At 38.1% G+C, this 7,891-nt stretch overlaps 1 non-coding gene and 1 pseudogene across 1 annotated transcript; both read left to right on the forward strand.

Moving 5' to 3' along the window:
- The first annotated feature begins 1,830 nt into the window (after positions 1-1,830).
- Positions 1,831-1,933, forward strand: LOC126002311 (U6 spliceosomal RNA). The gene has a single exon (XR_007493057.1). It is a non-coding gene; the product is annotated as a U6 spliceosomal RNA (small nuclear RNA).
- Positions 1,934-6,683: 4,750 nt separating this feature from the next.
- On the forward strand, positions 6,684-6,814 carry LOC126002443 (uncharacterized; annotated as a pseudogene).
- Positions 6,815-7,891: the final 1,077 nt, after the last annotated feature.

A 7,891-nucleotide genomic window follows, 5' to 3' on the forward strand; every position in this document is an offset into this window, starting at 1 on the left:
ACCCCTTTTGAAGCTTTCCCCAAAGAAAGAAAGGTGGGAGGGTACTATCTCAGTGGCTGTGTGCTGATCTCCATGTGGGAGAGGAGTGTATTTTGTGTTAACTTCTCAGGAAGTGTCGATGGCTGGCACAGGTTTCTCCTATCTTTTAAACAGTTCTTATTTGGTTCTGAGATAGGACAGTAGAGCTTGAATGCTTTAGTCTCAGTGGTATGCAGTCTTCAGCTGAACTAGCCAAAGGAATGTCCCAGTCAGGCATTTCTACCAATGAGGCAAGTTAAGGAATTCTTTCTACTGTTTGGAACTTCAGTGAGCTGTGGAAGGAAGAAATGAGTATGGTTTTCTTCGTGCCCCTCTTCTTAAAAAAAAAAAAAAAAAAAACTGAAGCAGAAGCAGTAGCATAGCTGTCACAAACTGACTAAATATTTTTTTACAGCACCAAAGCCTTTAAAACCCTTGGAACACTTATAGGTTTCAATGTTTATGCTGGGACCTTTACATTAATTGGGGGTGGGGTGTGTACAAATTCTGGAGCACATGGTGCCAGCTACTACCTAGGCATCCCACATCTGAGAAGGGCAGGAGAACAAATTATTCATCCCATGGTTTAGAATAACTTAAGGCTGTGGAGAAATAGACTCAGCTCAACAGACGGAAAACAGGAGAATTCAAAATGAAGATTGCTGCAAAGCCCAAAAATGTTCTTGACATTCAAAACAGGTACCCTTGGCACCCTGACTATGAGACTGTAATTCTACTCTTTCTCTCCTGCCAGTGGACTCTCTGTACAGTGTCAGAATTCAGCCCGTAGGCCTCAAAACCCAGGATTGGGTTTCTTGGAGAAAAGCCTAAGACCCAGTTCTAGAGGGTTGATTTCAGTCTTCCCCTTTCTTAATAGAAGCTAACAAGTTAAAATATATATATATATAAAAAAAGAAGGGGCCGGAGAGATAGCACAGCGGCATTTGCCTTGCAAGCAGCCGACCCAGGACCTAAGATGGTTGGTTCGAATCCCAGCGTCCCATATGTTTCCCCCGTGCCAGGAGCTATTTCTGAGCAGATAGCCAGGAGTAACCCTTGAGCACTGCCGGGTGTGGCCCCAAAACCAAAAAAAAAAAAAAAAAAAAAAAAAAACACGAAGATTCTGGGTTTATAAATCCCTCCCCCCACTTCTTTTATCAGACTGATACCAGGGCAACAGCATTTAGCCAGTTGACATATCTTCTGAAATTAATCTCGGGATGCATTCCCTGAAATGGTCACTAGGTACTCATCTGCATCAGTAAAATATTGGCCTTTGTAAAGGTTTTTGGTTCAGATTAGATGCCGATTGACCTTAGGAAATCAGTGTGTGACTTTAAAGGCCACTACATGACTTCGTAAAATGACAAAAGGGTTTCTTCCTAGGATGGGTCATCTATCACATGGGAAATATGGGTGGCTACTATTGTCAAAACTTCCTAGGATGGGTCATCTATCACATGGGAAATATGGGTGGCTACTATTGTCAAAACAATTTTTAGAAGGTGAAAAAGATGACCCTTAATATTTATTGAATACATAGCAACTATTTATTTTGTTAATTGATTGTCATCAGTCTTCAGAGTGGTAAAACCTGTTCACAGGAGAATCCAAGATACTGTATATATGTAATGTATCTGTAACTTACTTATGTAGTATCTGTAATTTAGAAAGACTGCTAATTTTTTAAACTTGATGGAAATACAAAGTGGAGGAACTTCTTTTGAATATATTTTAGTGTTTTCTCACAAAGCTAAACATACTCTTACCACAGGGTCCAGTTACCACAAATGAGTTAAAAACTTATGTCTGGTACTCACTTCAGCAGCACATATACTAAAATTGGAATGATACAGAGATTAGCACGGCCCCTACGCAAGATGACATGCAAATTTATGAAGCGTTCCATATTTAAAAAAAAAACTTCTGTCTGCACTAAAACTTGGGGTCATAGATAACTCAAGATCTAGAGCTCATGCCTTGTATGTGCGAGGACCCAAGCTTGGTATCTGACTCTACATGAATCCCTGAGTACTCCTGAAGTCTAGAAGCCCTGGAGTATTACCTGGTGCTCACTTTTGCCACTCAAGTGTTGGCAGATTGGCCTTAGTGACTGGATTTGAGTTATAGCCTATCATCGGATGGACCATTGAACTATGGCTGGAATCACCCCTCAAAATAAATCAAAAACACTATGTACAAATATTATAGCAACTTTGGGTTTTATACTTTTAATTTTTAATGTTATATAAAGAAAATGTTTCACATTGACATAGTTGACTATAATACATTTGTTTCCAGATAAGTGAGAACAGAAGAATAGGAAAAAAAAAAGAAGTAAAGAAAGTCTAAAAAAGAAAAAAAATACAGTAACAAGCACATTTGTGAGAATTGTATCTCCAATGAAGTCATTAATACAATGACAGAAGGTTTAGTAAGCTCTTTTTGTTAGCTGACCGTTCTGTTAAATTTCTGTGTTCTGATAGGGATGACAGCATCAAACAAATGAAATTGTCTAGAAATACAAAGAACTACTACTAATACTTAGACATTTAGGGATATGTTCTTAGCAGCCAAGCTTCCCAGAAGATATGGGGGAAGAGATGGGAGGGAGGATATTCACTCCAAAAAGCCCCGGTGATATATGCCTCCCCAAATCAGTGCAAATTTGGTCAGATTGGTGTCTCTAAAAAGAATCACAGAGGGGTGTTGAGGCAGAGCCATCGGGTACAGTGATTCTGAGTGATGAAGGCCACAGGTGTGGCTTTGACAGGTCAGGGACTTGGCCCACCCTTTCCTCCCAAGATGGCCAGTTTCTGCTCCTTGGTCAGTGTACCCATGATCTTTCATGGCTTGGTTTACATCTCATTTAAGAAAAGAGTGAATCTATGGAGTTGGCCTAATTTGAATATTTTAGTTTTATTTTAGTATTCGGTTTAATATTTAGTCTTGAGTTCTATTTTAGTATTTACTTTTTGTTTTATTTTTAAAAAAATTTTGGTTGAGGTTCTGTAATTGACAGCGCTGATCACTGGTGTACCTACCTTCCTCGCATAAGGACCCCAACTCTCCTTCCATTCACCACTCCCAAACTTGGTTGTGTGGATCAGCTCTCCTTTTGTGTTTACCTATCTGTACCTTTGTTGCTACCTTTCTTTCTTTTTTTTTTTTTTTTGGTTTTTGGGTCACACCCGGCGGTGCTCAGGGGTTACTCCTGGCTGTCTGCTCAGAAATAGCTCCTGGCAGGCATGGGGGACCATATGGGACACCGGGATTCGAACCAACCACCTCTGGTCCTGGATCGGCTGCTTGCAAGGCAAACGCCACTGTGCTATCTCTCCGGGCCCTGTTGCTACCTTTCTTAAGCTTCACATATGATAGAGATTATTCTCTATCAGTTCCTTTCCTGTTGATTGACTTCACTCAGCATGCTATCCTCTAGTTCCAATCATATTGCTGCAAATTGCATGATTTTGTTCTTTCTTAGAGCTGCATAGTACTCCATTGTATGCATATAGCATAACTCCTTAATCCATTCAACTGTTGTTGAGTATTTGGGTTATTTCCACACATTGTATATTGTACAAAGCACTGCAATGAACATAGGTGTGTAGATAGCATCTTTATTTGCAAGTATTCTAAAACAGAAAAATTGAGATGTCTTTCAAAAGATAAACGAATAAACTATGATTTATCTATTCAATGGAATGTTACAGAGAAAAAACAAACAAACAAAAAAAAACCTTAGGTAAAGTTAAATGCATATGACTAAGTGAAAAAAGTTTTCTAAAATACTGTATGTACTTTATGATTCCATCAGTATGAAATTTTGAGGAAGAAAAATAAAATAGGTAATAAGAAGACCAGTGTTTGTTCAAAATTCCAGGAAGGTGAAGGGAGTTCACTAACTTGAAACACAGGAGATTTTTAGGACAGTAAGTTGATTCTGAATGACACTGTGAAAAGGAATATCAGAAATGCACTTATTAGATATCATATCATGTATAACAAATAATAAAACTAAACTATGATCTTGAGACAATAATAATGTACCAGTATTGGCTCACTCATAACTAATACTGATTGTGATTAATAGGAAAATATGGCAGAGGTGAAGGGCAGAGCAGGTGATGAAACTGTACTAAACTGTTTTTAATTTATTGGTAAACCTAAAGTTCCAAAAATTAAAGTTTATTAATTGATGGAAATGAGTTTACGACCCTACAGGGTCCTAACACTTTAATCTTTGGGATTCCCTTTTCTGTCAACAGAAGTTTTTCACAGCTCAGTTGAAGAATGATTTCCCACTTACCAATCTTCTGTTTTCAGAGCAGAAGTCCAAAGCAACAGTAAATAGTAGCTTTAGAGGTGCATTTCCCTAGAGAATCCATAGACTATGTGTATAGTTAGGCCTGTTACACATGACAGTCTGATAATAAAAGGATGGTTCCCTTTGCTTTGTTTTAAAGTTTTAAAGTATCTTATAACATTCTAGAATAATTGCTAGAATAAATAATGTGCCACAGTTTGATGTTAACATTAAAATGTAATGTTCAAATTATGAGCTAATTATTAAGCCGGTCAAGAGAGGGAAAGAAATGCCAGTTGTTTTAGGATAGAGCTTAACATAAAGAATCATGTACCAAGTGCTGAAGAACTGACTGGAAAGACTGAGAACATTCAGATATCAAAAAATTAGGAATTTCAGAAGGTGATTACCACCCTTAGGACTGGAGAAACAAAGAGCTGCTGCCCCTTTTGTTTCAGGCAGGAATGTTACCTTTTAAAATACGGAGGTAGGGACCAAATATCTAAGGAATTCTGATGATCTAAGACGCCTGACGTTTCAGGAACTCGTGAGGATCTGGGAACTAAAATCTTTGAGCAATGGGTGTGGTTAGATGGTGTAGTATTAAGGAGGTGCAAAGGGTTGATTCCGGGAATGTGGAAAACCTATGAGCTGGACTCAATTGTTACTACTAAGAAGGAATTGCCAGCCCCAGGATGAAAATCTGTTTCCTGGGGGGCCGGAGAGATAGCATGGAGGTAAGGCGTTTGCCTTTCATGCAGGAGGTCATCGGTTCGAATCCCGGCACCCCATATGGTCCCCCGTGCCTGCCAGGAGCAATTTCTGAGCCTAGAGCCAGGAATAACCCCTGAGCACTGCCAGGTGTGACCCAAAAACCACAAAAAAAAAAAAAAAAAAAAAAAAAAGAAAATCTGTTTCCTGGATAACATTGATGGGAATGGAAACAAAGGGGAACAGGAAACAAAGGTGCTGTCTCCTTAGCGCCCCCTGTAGCAAATACCAAGCTGACTAAAGAGAATTGTTTATTCCCAAAGAAGTGAATTGAAAGATAAATCTGAGACTGAGACAATAGCTTTAAGAACAACTAACATTCTGCTCTAAGCCTGGAGAACATGGAAGCATGGAGTTTAGAGTCTGACAGATAGGGCTCAAACGTTTACTAGCTCATTACTGAAACTGTACTGTACTTACTTTCTCTAAGTCTCAGATGAAACAGGAACAAACGTGACTATCTCACTCTTCTCTGTGACACTAAATAAGATGTGTATAGATTACCCAGTATGGTGGCAGAGCCAGGGTACAAACCCAGGCAGTGAAATGCTCTTACATAATGAGACACTATTCATTACTCTGTATGGAGAACCGAGAGGTTGAAAGGTAGTTATCTCTACTATCTTTAGTAAAAGATAAAATGGGTAGCAGGTAAATGTATGTCTTATGAAAAGACAATGCCAGGAATATCTGCAGTGATAAACTCCCTGCATGTTATTGTGTGCTATGCAAATTGACATAAAAAGGTTAACATTGTGTAAACACACATCTGATGGATATAAAACTGGAGAAGTTCTAATGAGTTGGATGGACTGGGTCAATGCCAATATCCAGGCTCTGACTTCATTATTTAGTTTTAGAAAATGTTACCATGAAAGAAAGTTGAGGAAAATAGTAAAGAGCTATTATGTATTAATCATATAACTGTAGGTAGATCTATAATTATTTCAGTTCGATTTTTTTTTGGGTCATACCTGTCGTGTTCAGGGTTTACTCCTGGCTCTGTGTTCAGAAATCGAGCCTGGCAGGCACAGGGGACCATATAGGATGCGAAATTCGAACCAGTGTTCATCCTGGGTCTGCTGCATGCAAGACAAATGCCTGACTGCTGTGCTATCTCTCTGGTTCCTTCAGTTCAAATTTTAACTAAAAACAAGATGTTGGCAAGAATTATAGACATCCAGAGGTATGAAGTTAAATCTCTAAAATTACATAATAGTTTAAATTAATTATAATTTAAAATTTTAATTAAAAATACTAAAAGTAGAATTTGGTTTAGTGATTGCTAAATTTTTCCTATCTCAACCCCTTCTTCCTGAGAAATCTTTATATGACCTGATATAAAAATTAGGTATACAAATCAAACTTTTACTGATATTAACTCATAAATAAATGTTTTGTAAAGCATTTTTTAAAGTTATGCAACCCTATAGTGGTCATTATCCACAATTTAAGAAGCTAAAGGTTAGCATATCTGAGTATTCTTTATGTTCGAACATTTTAGGTTTAAAATTACTTTCAAGTAAGTTAAATGGCTAATTTGTAAGCATTTATTAAATAGGGCATTAAAAATAAAACTAAAGTAGTGCAGCCAACTAAGCTGACTATGCTATCTGCTTTATGGGGGCCTGTTCAATGGCAGCAGACAGAGCACAGCCTCCTCAGCACACACCCTGGGGCTTGTATGGGTTTTAATAAGGAACCTTGGAGACAATCCTTTGCATGGACGTTCTTATCTGCTCTCATTCTGGCTCTAATCTCAGGCTCCAATCAGGTATCCAGGTCCCTATGGAAAGCCCCAGGGCATAGTGGCCAGCACCCACATTGGCCAAGTTATCATGCCCATCTAAACCAACCTGCAGAACGAGGAGCCTGCATTGAGGTTCTGCATGGGGCCAAGTTTCCTGGTTGCCAGAAGATCTAAATCTCTAAGTGGGGCTTTATCAAGTTTAATGCAAATGAGTTTGAAGACCTGTGGGCTGAAGACAGCTCATCCCAGATGGCTGCGGAATCAAATACATTCCTATTTGGGCGGGGTCTCTGGACAAATAATGGGCACTAAACATCAGAGAGCCTCAGAGCTGCCTCCCCTCCAATCCCTAACCCCCATCCCAGCTCTCACCGATCTCACCCAATCATAATAAATTCTTCTTCTTTGTTTATAATGAATATCTTTATTTAAGCATCATGATTACAGACATGTTTGTAGTTAGGTTTCAGTTATTAAAAAAACAATGCTCCCTTCACCAGTGCAACATTCCCAAAAAACAATCAAACAATAAATCTAATTGGGGGGGAAAAAGAAAAAAAGTTTGTGAAAGTGCTTTCTATGTTTCCCTTACATTAACTGCAAAATGAGGAAAATATCAAATAGGAATATATTATATATAATATATATTTATATATAATTTTATATACTTACACATATAATTTATTTGTGTAATATATATATATATATATAAATGAATAGTTTGAGGAAACAACCAGTACTAGTGGGTGTGTGGTGAAAAAGGTAATCCTATCACTGTTGGCAAAAATGCCATCTGGGTCAACCTCTCTGGGAGAATGGAGATTTCGCAAAAAAAAAAAAAAAAAAAAAAAAAGTAAGACTAGATCTTCCATACCACCCAGCAAGTCGACTTCTTGGCATCTACCCCCAAAGTAAAAACAACAACAACAACAACAAAAAAAAACAAACATGTCTTTGAAAAGAACTATACACTTGCATGATCACTGCAGCACTTAGTACAATAGTCAAGATATGGAAACAACCCAAATTCCAATGATAGATGA

The sequence above is a fragment of the Suncus etruscus genome, chromosome 2 (assembly GCF_024139225.1).
Source record: "Suncus etruscus isolate mSunEtr1 chromosome 2, mSunEtr1.pri.cur, whole genome shotgun sequence".
In the NCBI taxonomy this organism is placed as follows: Eukaryota; Metazoa; Chordata; class Mammalia; order Eulipotyphla; family Soricidae; genus Suncus; species Suncus etruscus.